Below are 15,211 nucleotides of genomic sequence, written 5' to 3'. Positions count from 1 at the left end.
CAAGAAAATAACAAACAACCCCATTAAAAAGTAGGCCAAGGACATGAACAATTTTCAAAAGAAGGCATACATGTGGCCAAAAAACATATGAAAACGAGCTCAACATCACTGATAATTAGAAAAATACAAATCAAAACCACAATGAGGTACCATCTCACACAAGTCAGAATGGCTATTATTCAAAAGTCAAAAAATAACAGGTGCTGGCAAGGTTGTGGAGAAAAAGGAATGCTTTTACACTGTTGGTGGGAATGTAAATTAATTCAACCATTGTGGAAAACAGTGTGGTGATTTTTCAAAGACCTAAAAACAGAACTGCCATTCAACCCAACAATCCCATTACTGGATATATATACCCAAAGGAATACAGATCATTCTGTCATGAAGACACATGCACACATATGTTCATTGCAGTACTATTCACAATAGCAAAGGCATGGAATCAACCTAAATGCCCATCCATGGTAGACTGTATAAACAAAATGTGGTACATAATACACCATAGAACACTAGGCAGCCATAGAAAAAGAATGAGATTACGTCCTTTGCAGTGACTTGGATGGAACTGAAGGCCATCATCCTTAGCAAACTAACAGAGGAAGAGAAAACCAAATACTGCATGTTCCCACTTATAAGTGAGAACTAAATTATGAGAACACATGGACACATAGAGGGGAACAACATACATACACTGGGGCATCCTGGAGGGTAGAGGATGGAGGGTGCAGGATGGAGGGTGAGAGGAGGGAGAGAATCGGGAAAATTAACTAATGGGTATCAGGCTTAATACCTGTGTGATAAAATAATCTGTACAACAAACCTCTGTGACACAAGTTTACCTATAAAACAAATCTGCACATATACTCCTGAACTTAAGTTTAAAAATACATAAAAATAATTTTGATAAAGCATTAAATTATAAGTTGCCCTTGCCATATATTACATTATCATACATAGGAGAACTATTTTGGATTTTCTATTATTTTGTACTGATTTAATTGCATATTTCTTTCAAATACCATATTGTTTTTAATGTTTTTATAGCATGTTATAAAAACATGCTATCTAAACATGGTTTCTGGTAGAGATAGTCCCCCTGACATATCATTTTCTTGTAGCATTTTGGCATTTTCATTTATTTTTCTATGTGAATTTGAGTATCATTTACCTGATTTAATAATGTTAAATGATATTAGCATTCTAATTAGTATTGCATTGAATATACGTTAATTTTGGTAAAATTGAATTTAATTCATATGAAATTCTCTTATCCAAGAAGATAGTGTACCTTTCAGTGGATTTAGCTTTTATCCCTATGTTCTTTATAAGGAATTTTTAATTAATAATTTAACATAAAAATTTTATTAAAAGATGTTATAGTTTTTGTCATATAGATTCCATATTTCTTAATAATTATAATTCCAAATATCCTATGTTTCTCAGTATGGTTTATGAAATCTCATTTTTATTTCTATATTTATTATCTATACAAAGAAAAGCTATTGACAACTTTTATATAGTAATAGGCAACTACTATTAATTCTCCTATTAGTTCTCAGAGGATTTTTTGGTTTGTTTTGTGTTTTAACTGAAGTCTTATAGGTCTTCTATATGAACAATTTCACCATCAGCACAAATATAATATTTTTTCTCTTCTTTCATAATACTCATGGCCTCCACACAGAATGAGACTTGGTGCATGAAGACCATTTTGGACACTCCTATGATTTCATCCCAACCAATCAGAAGCACCCATATTCTCCTGCCTGCCAAATTATCCACAAAAACCCTAGCCTCTGAGCTTTCAGGGAGAATTCAGATTTGTGAATTATCTCCTGTCCTACCACTTGGCTAGCCATGTGAAAATTAATCTCTTTCCCTACTATAACACTGTTCTCAGTCAACTATTTTTTGTATTCTTAATTGGTCTAACACTTAACAGTTTGTTTAAAATAATTATGGCAGCAATGTATTGGGTGATTACAACTTATGGATAAGTGAAATGAATGCCAGCAACATAATAAAATTAGGAAGAGAAGTCTTGGAAATAATCTGTTGAAAGATAGCTTCATTATCCATGAAATAGTATAGTGTTTTGAAAGTGGACTTAGATTCATTGTAAATGTGTACTGCAAGCTCTAAAGCAACCACCAGAAACACATAGCAGGCAAAAATGTAAAATAGTACAGCATCAGTGGAAAAGCTTGAAGATTTCTCAAAAAATTAAACATAGGGTTACTACATGATTCAGCAATCCCACTCCTGGATATATACTCAAGAGAAATGAAAAAAAAGTCCACAGAAAAACTTGTACAAGTTTGTTCACAACAGAATTATTCACAATAGCTAAAATGAAGAAACAACCCAAAGGTCCATCAGCTGATCAATGGATGAACAAAATATAATATATCCATACAATTAAATATTATTTGGCAACCAGGCACGGTGGGTCATGCCAGTAATCCCAGCACTTTGGGAGACCAAGATGGGCGGATCACCTGAGGTCGGTAGTTCAAAACCAGCCTGGCCAATTTTAGGTGGAGATGGTGAAAACCCATCTCTACTAAAAATACAAAAATTAGCTAGGTGTGATGGTGCACACCTGTAATCTCAACTTATTTGGAGACTGAGGCACAAGAACTGCTTGAACCCAGGAGACAAAGATTGCAGTGAGCCAAGATTGTACCATTGCACTCCAACCTGGGCAACAGAGTGAGACTCTGTCTCAAAAAAATAATAATAAAAATAAAAATAAAAGTAAATATTATTTGGCCATAAAAAGTAAATAACTATTGATATGTACTGTAACATGAATAAATCATTAAAATGTGCTAAGTAAAAGAGCCAGAGACAAAAGGCCACATATAGTACAATTCCATTTTTATGAATTGTCCAGAAGAGGAAAAACTCCGAAGAAAAAGAAATGAGATTAGTGGTTGCCAGGGATTAGAGGGAAGAAGAAACAGGGAGTGACTGCTTAATGGGTACAGAGTTGAGATTATGAAAATGTTCTGGAATTGCATAGTGATAGTGGTTATATTATATTATGAATATGCAGCAAACCACTTAATTGTATACTTTAAAAATCAATGTAATTTATTTACAGAATAAAGGAGAAAAGCTATATGATCATTATGCTAGACACAGAAAAAGCACTTGACAAATTCAATACTCATTCATAATGAAAACGCTCAGAAAAATAGGAATAAAGAAACCTACAATCTCATAAAGAAATCTATGAAAAACCTATAGTTAATATTTGACAGTGAAAGAGAAAATGCTTTCCTTCTATGATGAGAAAAAGAGAAGAATATCCTCTCTCACAACTCCTACTCAGCATTGTGCTAGAGGTCCCAATCAGTATAATAAGGCAAAAAAAAAAAAAAAAAAAAAAGGCCAAAGGGCAGGGGGCAGGAAATGACATAAAGGCAAACAGGCTGACAAGAATAAGAAACAAAAATTATGGAATATCATTGTGACTTGGATATAAGCAAATGTTTTTCAGACAGGACCAAAAATAAATAAATAAATAACCATAAGAGAAAAAAAATTGCATTCAGAAAAATTTGTAAGTTCTGCTCATCCAAAGATGATGTTAGAGAAAATTAATAGGCAAACTGCAGATTGGGAGAAAAGGTTCAAAAGTATGTATCAAACTAAATATTGGTATCCTGGGTGTATAAAAAATTCTTACCATCCAAAATAAAGGACAAATAACCCAGTGAAAAAAATGTTCATCTTCATTAATTACCAGCCAGCTCAAACTAAAGCCGCAATGAGATAGCACTACACTCCAACCAGAAAGTATAAAATTAAAATGACTGGCAATCCCAAATTTTGACAAGAACGACAAGCAATAAGAACTCTTATACCTTCTTGGGAAGAATGTAAAATATTACTACTTAAAAAAAATTCTGGCGGTTTTTTATAAAACTAAATATGCATCTTCTTTATGATCCAGCCATTCCATTCCTTGGTATATATCCACAGAAATAAAAGTTTTATCTAAACTTTATCCATAGCAACTTTATTCAAATGAAAAACATGGATACAAACTAAATGATTTTCAACAGGAGAGCAGTTAGACAAATCATGGTATATCCATGCAATAGAATATGACTAAGCAATGAAAAGAAACAAAGTAATGAGGCACACAACAAATGGATGAATTTTGAAAATATTATGCCATATGAAAGCAGACCTAAAAGATCATAATTAATATTTATAGACATACGTAATTTTTAATGAAATTCTAAAATAGGCAAAATTAATATATGGTAGAAAAATCAGAGCACTGGTCACTTCCGTAGGGTAGAAACTGGAATTGACTGGGAAGGGACATGAGGAAACTTTCTGAGATAATGGAAATATTTATTCCTGAATACAGATTTGAGTCACATTATCCTTAATATATAGATCAATCTCTTGACTGTAGTCAAACTGCCATTACCACTTTCATCACCCCCACACTGTGTAGTCACACTCCTCTCCACATTCAGCCCATGTTGAGCCATCCACTCACATGGGCAGCCATCTCACCCAACTATCTCCAGTACCCTACTCTGCACCAGCATGGCTCACCAACACATGCCCACCTTGCTCAGCACCATCGAATGACTTTAGGGAACGTTAGGGGACAGCTTTCACATTTCAAAAGATCTCTCTATTTCATTTGAGCCTTTAATGACAGACACTACGAGGTAGGCAGGGTATATAATTTTAACTCATTTTACAGGTTAGGAAAATAAGACTCAGAAAAGTTAAATATCTTCTCCAAAACTGCTTGTTAGTAGGCAGGTGCAGTCCAGTATATCAGATCCCTAGTCTAGTGTTATTTCTAGCACCTTACACAGAAGTTCTCACTCCCACCTCTATCTCTACATCCCAATTTCTGAACTGGGGATTTGGAGAACAAAGAATCAGGCAAAATAACACAATGGGACTTGTAAACAGCCTCTGTGAGTAAGGTGGAAACCACCATAACACAGATCACATTCAATTGTATATTCTGTGACTACAAAGAAGAAACCAATCCATATTTATCTTCATGTGCTTCTGATGCACCCGCCAAATGCCAGGCTCTTGGGTCGACTTCTCCAATCATTCTCATAAGAGGAAGAGTTGGGAGATGTTTTAGATTCCTATGGCCACAAATTTGATGGCTTAAAACACCACCATATGTTCTCTTACCCTTCTGGAGACAGTTTTGAAAACAGTTTCAAGGTGGTAGCAGGGTCACAGTCCCTCCAGAGGCTCTATGAGATGATCCATTTCTTTCCCTTTTTCAGCTTCTACAGCTGTGTCCCTTGGCTCATGGCCCCTTCTTCCACCTTCAAAGCCAGCAGAATACCATCTTCACTTTCTCTCTGCTTCTATCATTACATCACCTTCTGCCTTCTGTGTCAAATCTCTGTTGTCTTCACATTACCTCCTCTTGTATCATAAAATCTTCTGTTTTCTTCTTACAAGGAAGATTTAATTTACTTAGAGTCCATCTGTACAATCTGGAATATTCTCCCCATCTCAAGATTCTTATTTTGAACACATCCACAAAATACTTTTGACCATATGAGGTGTAAAAACAAATGAAACCACACTTGTGTGCTCCAAGGATTAGGGCCTAGATGTCTTTGGGCACCATTATTCAGCCTACCACAATGGCCACGGAAGCAGGGGCACATTTTTTCTGAGGATTTGTGTGGGAAAAGTTAGGATAAAGTAGAATTATTTTTCTTATCATGATTAAGATAATGCTACCAGCTAAGGCATTTCAAACAACATTTAAATGAGTGGAGTCCTGCTCGTTCTGTTTTCCACAAAAGAATTGTTGAAATTTGTCAATGAATTTTCAACAGCCTCTTTCACTCATGTAGCTTTTACATCTCCAGTTGATGCACAGAGCCAGGGAATTATCATAGAAATTGAATTACTTGGTGAAAATTAAATATATTTTCCCTTAAAATGCACTTTGAGAGGTTTTCCCACAGTTTTGCCCAAAGAAACAATTATTTTAAGCATGAAATTGAATGTTAACATTCTGAATATGAACAAGCTGTCTGTCTTTGTTGGTCTGTGCTTTGGGGGGCAGAGGGACAGTGCTCAATAAACACAGAAATATGCTATTTTTCATGTTGTTTTTAATGCTTTTTATTTTATTTTGTTTCTATTTTGAAAAGTTTCAAATAAAACAAAAGCAGAGAATAATATAATAACTCCATGTACTCATCATCAGCTTCCATAGTTACCAACATTCAGACACTATTATTGTATATAACTTCCATTACTTTTTTTCTGAATGTTTTTAAAGCAAGTCTAAGATATCATAAAAATTTCTCTGACCTGACCAATTATCACTCCCCACTTTCCAACCCCCTGTCTACCAAGGAATCCTTAAAAACCCCAGTTGTTGGGTTTTTTGGGGGGCAATTGATTTGAGCCATAATAAAACTCCAGTCCGTACGCTGGCTCTGTGTGAATTAAACCCTTTCTCTAAGAAGGAAGGCTGTAGAAAGAAAATCCATCTGTAGGGTTGCCTCGGGTTTCATGTTTCTTGGCTGTCAATTATTGACTACTGGATTCTGGATCATTTGCCAAGTTTTAATGACACAATTAGGCATCTGAGTAATAGAGGTAAATTGGCAGAATCTCTCCTTCCTCTCCTGATCCCTTCAGACTCTGTGGCTGCCTTAATTGGGTCCTGGAAAATGGTCAGAAGTGAATGAAAGCAAGCTGACCACTCGCAAGCCTTTATTAGCAATGGAACTGGATTTCACAAGGGAGAAATTCAATGCAGTGTTGTGTAGCATGAAAGATAAGAGATGGGGGATAGACTCAACCTAGGAAGTTAAACATCCAGTGAAAAGCAGTGACCCTCTAAATGAATTTTCAGGGTGAGAAGACAGGGCCAGGATATTGCTTTTGGAAGAATTTTATTTAAACAAATCTGAAGAGTCTGCTATGTTCCTGATACTGTGCTGTTTTCTCTGTAAATTGTTTCATATTTTCAAATACTTCCCCCCCTCGGTTAAAAGAAAACTTCAGACAAATTAAATTCAACAGAGTTTAATTGAGCAAGGAAAAAAAAGTAACGATTTGCTAATCAGGCAGCTTCCAAAATCACAGCGGATTCAGAGAAATTCCAAGGATGCCTCATGGTCAGAGCAAAGTCATAGGCAAAAAAAGGAAAGTGACATATAGAAATAGAAAACATGGTACAGAAACAGCTGGATTGGTTACAGGTTGGCGTTTGCCTTATTTGAACACAGTTTAAATGCTCAGCAGTATATGAGTGGTTGAAGTACAACTGCTGGGATTGGCCAAGACTCAGCTATTTTCACAGGTGCATACGCCTAAGTTAGATTTCCAATCCTGTCTGCCTACTAAGTTAGGTAACAGTTTGTAGACAAAGACTCAAATAAGGAAGTACAGAGTCCTTCTTGGGTCATATTTAGTTCACTTTAAAATGTCAAAGCAGTGATCTTATATTACTGAAGACAATAGATGTAAGTATTAATGCTTGGGATCAAAATTTTTTCAGCCTTTTCTTTATTTCCCAGAAGGACCTCTGAGTTATCTCTTTGAAATCTTGATTATCTTGAAGAGTCTCTTAGCATTGTGTGAAGCTCATGCCCTTATCGTCACACCCCTAAGGATGGTGATACACAACTATATTTCAGCTCATACATGTGGACCTGAAGTAAATGCTTTACTAGAACACTGTGCACACAGTTGGGAAATCTTGAACACTGCTGCATTCTCTTGATTTTCTGTATTTACTACATTGGTCAGCCTTAGTATTTTTCATACAGGAATTTTTTCTTGTAACTCTTGGGAATCGTATTTATTTATTTTTTTCAAATTTCAGGTCCCAGAAGAAAATTCAGCTGAGAAATCAGAAACATGGAAAAAGATATTACAATTCTCCTGAAATAATTAACCTTTATTAATCAACACAGAGTTGTTTCTGGGTTGAGGGAATCCACTGACATCAAAAGGAAGAACAGGAAAAGCAGACTTGCAGTCAAAAGTTAAGTTGGACACTTCTGGAAACTGGGAGAGAAGTGGTTGTGATCTAATCACTCAGACTTGCTTGTCTCTGTTGCCATGGTATTATAAATGAGGATTTATGTCTCTGCTTCTCACAGTGAACCTTATAGATAGAAGAGATATTATTAATATTAATAGGTTTACATACATTGTATACTACATACGAATCCTATGAGTGGCGATCCAAGAAATAACAAGTTTTGTGGTGAAACATATTCCTAAATTGGGAATTTTTACTCATGATTAAAAGTAGTGCTGTTAACTTTGCTAGAAGATCTGAATTTTATGTTAATAGAATACTACCAAATAATGTCTGCTGGTGTTTTTCAGTGTCTAAATATTCACTATCTAAAATAGAGACGTCCTCTTATGCTGAGTCAACTCCTGGGTAGGGGCCACAAGACTGAATGAGACAATTTATCAACCTGGGTGGTGCCAGCTGATCCACTGAGTACAGGGTCTGCAAATATCTCAAACACTGATCTTAGGTTTTACAATAGTGATGTTAACCCCAGGAGCGATTTGGGGAGCTTCAGAATCTTGCAGCCTCCAGCTGCCTGACTCCTAAACTATAATTTCTAATCTTGTGGTCAATTTGTTAGTCCTACAAAGGCAGTCTAGTCGCCAGGTAGGAAAGAAGTTCGTTTTCAGAAAGGGCTGTTATCATCTTTGTTTCAAGGTTAAATTATAAACTAAGTTCCTCCCAAAATTAGTTCTCATCTTGTCAATCAACTGTCAGTTTTTTGTGTTAATTTCTAGGAGAGGTAATAGAGTCAATCCAAAACCAAAGGTGTATTCAAGTCCAGATTGACAAGTCAAATCAAGAAAGCAGGCACTCAGCTGGAAGAGGGATCTTTTCCCAGTGGGCCTTAAGGCCCACATAAATCCCTGTGAAGGAATCGGGAAACAGAGAAAGAAAGGGATTCGCCTAAGTCTTGTCACTTGAAAGTGCCTGGCAGACTGACTGGCAGAGGGCTGGAAATCAAATCCAAATCTTCGGACGTGTAATTCCACAGGGTGCACCGCCTCCCCCAGGCACAATGTGACACTTCAATGGCTTAACGAGAGCTTGACGGGATTGATGTCAACATGAAAAGACATTAGATTCCATGGGACCTGTCTTTGGCCCATTGTCTCTAAGGAGAATGTGCCTGGTTCAAATTCTCACTTTGCTTCTCACCTGAGAGATGTGTCCTCAGTGGTCAATGGGAAATGAGCTGGTTTCAGTCACCACCCTCTCACTCATCATCAAGAAAAATTCCTTCAACCATACATGGATTGTGTTTTCAGGAGTGCTGGGCTTCATCCACGGTTCTGAGTAACATGCTAAAAGAGGAAAAAAGATTTGTTGCTCAGGAATGGAGACAGAAACACAGACACACAGACACACACACACACATACACACGCACACACAGTGACACAAAAAACACCCAAACACAGGCCGCACACACAACTGCTCGTGTTCCGCAAAACACTTGGTGGTATGAGGTGGGCTTTGAACCCGTCCATTCTCCAAAGGAAGACACACCTTTCGCTATTTCACCCATCTATTCTCGTACAAAATGTGAATAATTCTTTCAGACATGGATCATGATGACAGGGACCACTCTCATTTCACCCTCAGAGGCAGACAAGAGGACTGCAAAGGACTCAGTTGTCGTCCCTGCTGACTAAAGAGGACTCCCATTTCCCCTCGAACCCAAAGTCACAGCAAAAGTAGCTTTCTCTTTGAAGAGGACACAACTTTTTCAAAATACACAGCTAAAGCGGGGACCGTTTTAGCTGTGTATTCTGAAAAACTTGTCTAGCATTAAAAGCACGGACAGCTTTAGCAGTGTATTTTCAAAACGTTGTCTCTACCTGCCATAGCTCATGAAGTCAAAACGAGTGATCTGTGTCCCCTTGAGTTGAGCATTCTTTTAGTAAGAAAGGATTAATTTCTATTTGTATTCTAGAAAACTGCTTCTCATCTTGTCAATCAACTGTCAGATTTGTGTGTTAATTTCTAGGAGAGGTAATAGAGTCAATCCAAAACCAAAGGTCTATTCAAGTCCAGATTGACAAGTCAAATCAAGAAAGCAGGCACTGAGCTGGAAGTGGGATCTCTTCCCAGTGGGCCTTAAGGCCCACATAAATCTCTGTGAAGGAATCGGGAAACAGAGACAGAAAGGGAGTCACCTAAGTCTTGTCACTTGAAAGTGCCTGGCAGACTGACTGGCAGAGGGCTGGAAATCAAATCCAAATCTTCGGACGTGTAATTCCACAGGGTGCACCGCCTCCCCCAGGCCCAATGTGACACTTCAATGGCTTAACGAGAGCTTGACGGGATTGATGTCAACATGAAAAGACATTAGATTCCATGGGACCTGTCTTTGGCCCATTGTCTCTAAGGAGAATGTGCCTGGTTCAAATTCTCACTTTGCTTCTCACCTGAGAGATGTGGCCTCAGTGGTCAATGGGAAATGAGCTGGTTTCAGTCACCACCCTCTCACTCATCATCAAGAAAAATTCCTTCAACCATACATGGATTGTGTTTTCAGGAGTGCTGGGCTTCATCCACGGTTCTGAGTAACATGCTAAAAGAGGAAAAAAGATTTGCTGCTCAGGAATGGAGACAGAAACACAGACACACAGTCACACAGACACACACACGCACATACACACACACACACAGTGACACAAAAAACACCCAAACACAGGCCGCACACACAACTGCTCGTGTTCCGCAAAACACTTAGTGGTATGAGGTGGGCTTTGAACCCGTCCATGCTCCAAAGGAAGACACACCTTTCGCTATTTCACCCTTCTATTCTCCTAGGAAATGTGAATAATTCTTTCAGACATGGCTCATGATGACAGGGACCACTCTCATTTCACCCTCAGAGACAGACAAGAGGACTGCAAAGGACTCAGGTGTTGTCCCTGCTGACTGAAGAGGACTCCCATTTCCCCTCGAACCCAAAGTCACAGCAAAAGTAGCTATCTCTTTGAAAAGCACACAACTTTTTCAAAATACACAGCTAAAGTGGGGACCGTTTTAGCTGTGTATTCTGAAAAACTTGTCTAGCATTCAAAGCACGGACAGTTTTAGCTGTGTATTTTCAAAAAGTTGTCTCTACCTGCCATAGCTCATGAAGTCAAAACGAGTGATCTGTGTCCCCTTGAGTTGAGCATTCTTTTAGTAAGAAAGGATTAACTTCTATACGAATTCTGGATAACTGCTTCTCATCTTGTCAATCAACTGTCAGTTTTGTGTGTTAATTTCTAGGAGACGTCATAGAGTCAATCCAAAACCAAAGGTGTATTCAAGTCCAGATTGACAAGTCAAATCAAGAAAGCAGGCACTGAGCTGGAAGAGGGATCTTTTCCCAGTGGGCCTTAAGGCCCACATAAATCCCTGTGAAGGAATCGGGAAACAGAGACAGACAGGGACTCGCCTGAGGTTTGTCACTTGAAAGTGTCTGGAAGACTGACTGGCAGAGGGCTGGAAATCAAATCAAAATCTTCAGACGTGTAATTCCACAGGGTGCACCGCCTCCCCCAGGCCCAAAGTGACACTTCAATGGCTTAACGAGAGCTTGACGGGATTGATGTCAACATGAAGACTTTTGATTCCATCGGACTTGTCTCGCCCATTGTCTCTAAGGAGAATGTGCCTGGTTCAAATTCTCACTTTGCTTCTCACCTGAGAGATGTGGTCTCAGTGGTCAATGGGAAATGAGCTGGTTTCAGTCACCACCCTCTCACTCATCATCAAGAAAAATTCCTTCAACCATACATGGATTGTGTTTTCAGGAGTGCTGGGCTTCATCCACGGTTCTGAGTAACATGCTAAAAGAGGAAAAAAGATTTGCTGCTCAGGAATAGAGACAGAAACACAGACACACAGACACACAGACACACACACACACACACACACACACACACACACACATACACAGTGACACAAAAAACACCCAAACTCAGGCCGAAAACACAACAACTGCTCGTGTTCAGCAAAATACTTAGTGGTATGAGGTGGGCTTTGAATCCGTCCATGCTCCAAAGGAAGACACACCTTTCACTATTTCACCCGTCTATTCTCGTACGAAATGCTAATAATTCTTTCAGACATGTCTCATGATGACAGGGACCACTCTCATTTCACCCTCAGAGGCAGACAAGAGGACTGCAAAGGACTCAGGTGTCGTACCTGCGGACTGAAGACAACTCCCATTTCCCCTCCAACCCAAAGTCACAGCAAAAGTAGCTTTCTCTTTGAAGAGCACACAACTTTTTCAAAATACACAGCTAAAACTTTCCCCACTTAAAACACGTAAAGCGGGGACCGTTTTAGCTGTGTATTCTGAAAACCTTGTCTAGCATTCAAAGCACGGACAGTTTTAGCTGTGTATTTTCAAAAAGTTGTCTCTACCTGCCATAGCTCATGAAGTCAAAACGAGTGATCTGTGTCCCCTTGAGTTGAGCATTCTTTTAGTAAGAAAGGATTAAGTTCTAATTGAATTCTGGAAAACTGCTTCTCATCTTGTCAATCAACTGTCAGTTTTGTGTGTTAATTTCTAGGAGAGGTAATAGAGTCAATATAAAACCAAAGGTGTATTCAAGTCCAGATTGACAAGTCAAATCAAGAAAGCAGGCACTCAGCTGGAAGAGGGATCTTTTCCCAGTGGGCCTTAAGGCCCACATAAATCCCTGTGAAGGAATCGGGAAACAGAGACAGAAAGGGACTCGCCTAAGTCTTGTCACTTGAAAGTGCCTGGCAGACTGACTGGCAGAGGGCTGGAAATCAAATCCAAATCTTCGGACGTGTAATTCCACAGGGTGCACCGCCTCCCCCAGGCACAATGTGACACTTCAATGGCTTAACGAGAGCTTGACGGGATTGATGTCAACATGAAAAGACATTAGATTCCATGGGACCTGTCTTTGGCCCATTGTCTCTAAGGAGAATGTGCCTGGTTCAAATTCTCACTTTGCTTCTCACCTGAGAGATGTGTCCTCAGTGGTCAATGGGAAATGAGCTGGTTTCAGTCACCACCCTCTCACTCATCATCAAGAAAAATTCCTTCAACCATACATGGATTGTGTTTTCAGGAGTGCTGGGCTTCATCCACGGTTCTGAGTAACATGCTAAAAGTGGAAAAAAGATTTGCTGCTCAGGAATGGAGATGGAAACACAGACACACAGACACACAGACACACACACACACACACACACACACACACACAGTGACACAAAAAACACCCAAACACAGGCCAAAAACACAACAACTGCTCGTGTTCAGCAAAATACTTAGTGGTATGAGGTGGGCTTTGAACCCGTCCATTCTCCAAAGGAAGACACACCTTTCACTATTTCACCCGTCTATTCTCGTAGGAAATGTGAATAATTCTTTCAGACATGGATCATGATGACAGGGACCACTCTCATTTCACCCTCAGAGGCAGACAAGAGGACTGCAAAGGACTCAGGTGTCATACCTGCGGACTGAAGACGACTCCCATTTCCCCTCAAACCCAAAGTCACAGCAAAAGTAGCTTTCTATTTGTAGAGCACACAACTTTTTCAAAATACACAGCTAAAACGGTCCCCGCTTAAAACACTTAAAGCGGGGACTGTTTTAGCTGTGTATTCTGAAAACCTTGTCTAGCATTCAAAGCACGGACAGTTTTAGCTGTGTATTTTCAAAAAGTTGTCTCTGCATGCCATAGCTCATGAAGTCAAAACGAGTGATCTGTGTCCCCTTGAGTTGAGCATTCTTTCAGTAAGAAAGGATTAAGTTCTATATGAATTCTGGAAAACTGCTTCTCATCTTGTCAATCAACTGTCAGTTTTGTGTGTTAATTTCTAGGAGAGGTAATAGATTACAGATGTGCCATTGCACCGCACCTGGCCTATGTCCAGCATTTTCTTTTTATAGACTGAGTGTTTTTTTGTCACCCAGGCTGGAGTGCAGTGGTGCAATCTCGGCTCGGTGCAATCTCCGCCTTCTGGGTTCTAGCGATTCTGTTGCCTCTGCCTCCTGAGTAGCTGGAATTACAGGCACCCTCCACCACGCCCAGCTAATTTTTGTATTTTTAGTACAGACGGGGTTTTGCCATGTTGGCCAGGCTGGTCTTGAACTGACCTAGTGATCCACCAACCTCAGCCTCCCAAAGTGCTGGGATTTCAGGCTTGAGCCACCACGCCTGGTACCTAATTCCTATTCACTGGTCATGGATGGGAGCTATGGAACCTTTCCCCAGAATACATGCTGACCCCATCAGAACTTCAGGGTTCAGTCTCCTTAGAGATGTTCCTCTGTGCTACACACCCAAGTAATCCATCTCAGTCCACTGTCAGACAATTTCCAGGAATGACAGTGGCTGTAGTCTAGCTGGAAAAACACTGAAGTAGGAGTCAGCAGACCCCGGGACTCTCTTGACTCAGCCACTAACAACTTAATGTGGCCTTGGGGAAAAAAAAGCTGGAACAACCATGCCTGTAATCCCAGCACCTTGGGAGGTCGCTGTGGGAGGATTGCTTGAGCCCAGGAGTTTGAGAGCAGCCTGGGCAACATAGCAAGACCCCATTTCTACAAGAAATTTCAACAAATTTTCAAGGTGTGGCAGTGTCCCCCTGTAGTCCCAGCTACTCGGGAGGCTAAAGTGGGAGGATCACTTGAGTCTCGGAGGTCAAGATTGCAGTGAGCCAAGGTCATGCCACTGCACTCAAGCTTGGGCTTCAAAGTGAGACACTGTCTCAGAAAAAAAAAGCTGGAGCTTTTGTTTCGCATTTGTAAAAGGTAAATGACATTATCTCCTTTATGGAGTTACTGTGAGGATGGAAATGCAATTATTTCTTTTCCCTCCCCTTTTAGAAATACAATGAGATAGGCATAGTGGACAGGTGAGGTGGCTCATGCCTGTAATGCCAGCACTTTGGGAGGCTGAGGTGGGTGGATCACCTGAGGTGAGGAGTTCAAGACCAGCCTGGCCAACATAGTGAAACATTGACTCCACTAAAACTACAAAAATTAGCCCAGCATGGTGGCATGTGCCTACAATCTCAGCTACTCGGGAAGCTGAGGCAGGAGAATTGCTTGAACCCAGCGGGTGGAGGTTGTAGTGAGCCGAGATCATCCCACTGCACTCCAGCCTGGGAGACAGAGCAAGACTCCATCT

The sequence above is a fragment of the Saimiri boliviensis genome, chromosome 12 (assembly GCF_048565385.1).
Source record: "Saimiri boliviensis isolate mSaiBol1 chromosome 12, mSaiBol1.pri, whole genome shotgun sequence".
Classification (NCBI taxonomy): Eukaryota; Metazoa; Chordata; class Mammalia; order Primates; family Cebidae; genus Saimiri; species Saimiri boliviensis.
The sequence above is the reverse complement of the archived record's forward strand: the minus strand, read 5'-3'. Positions refer to the sequence as shown.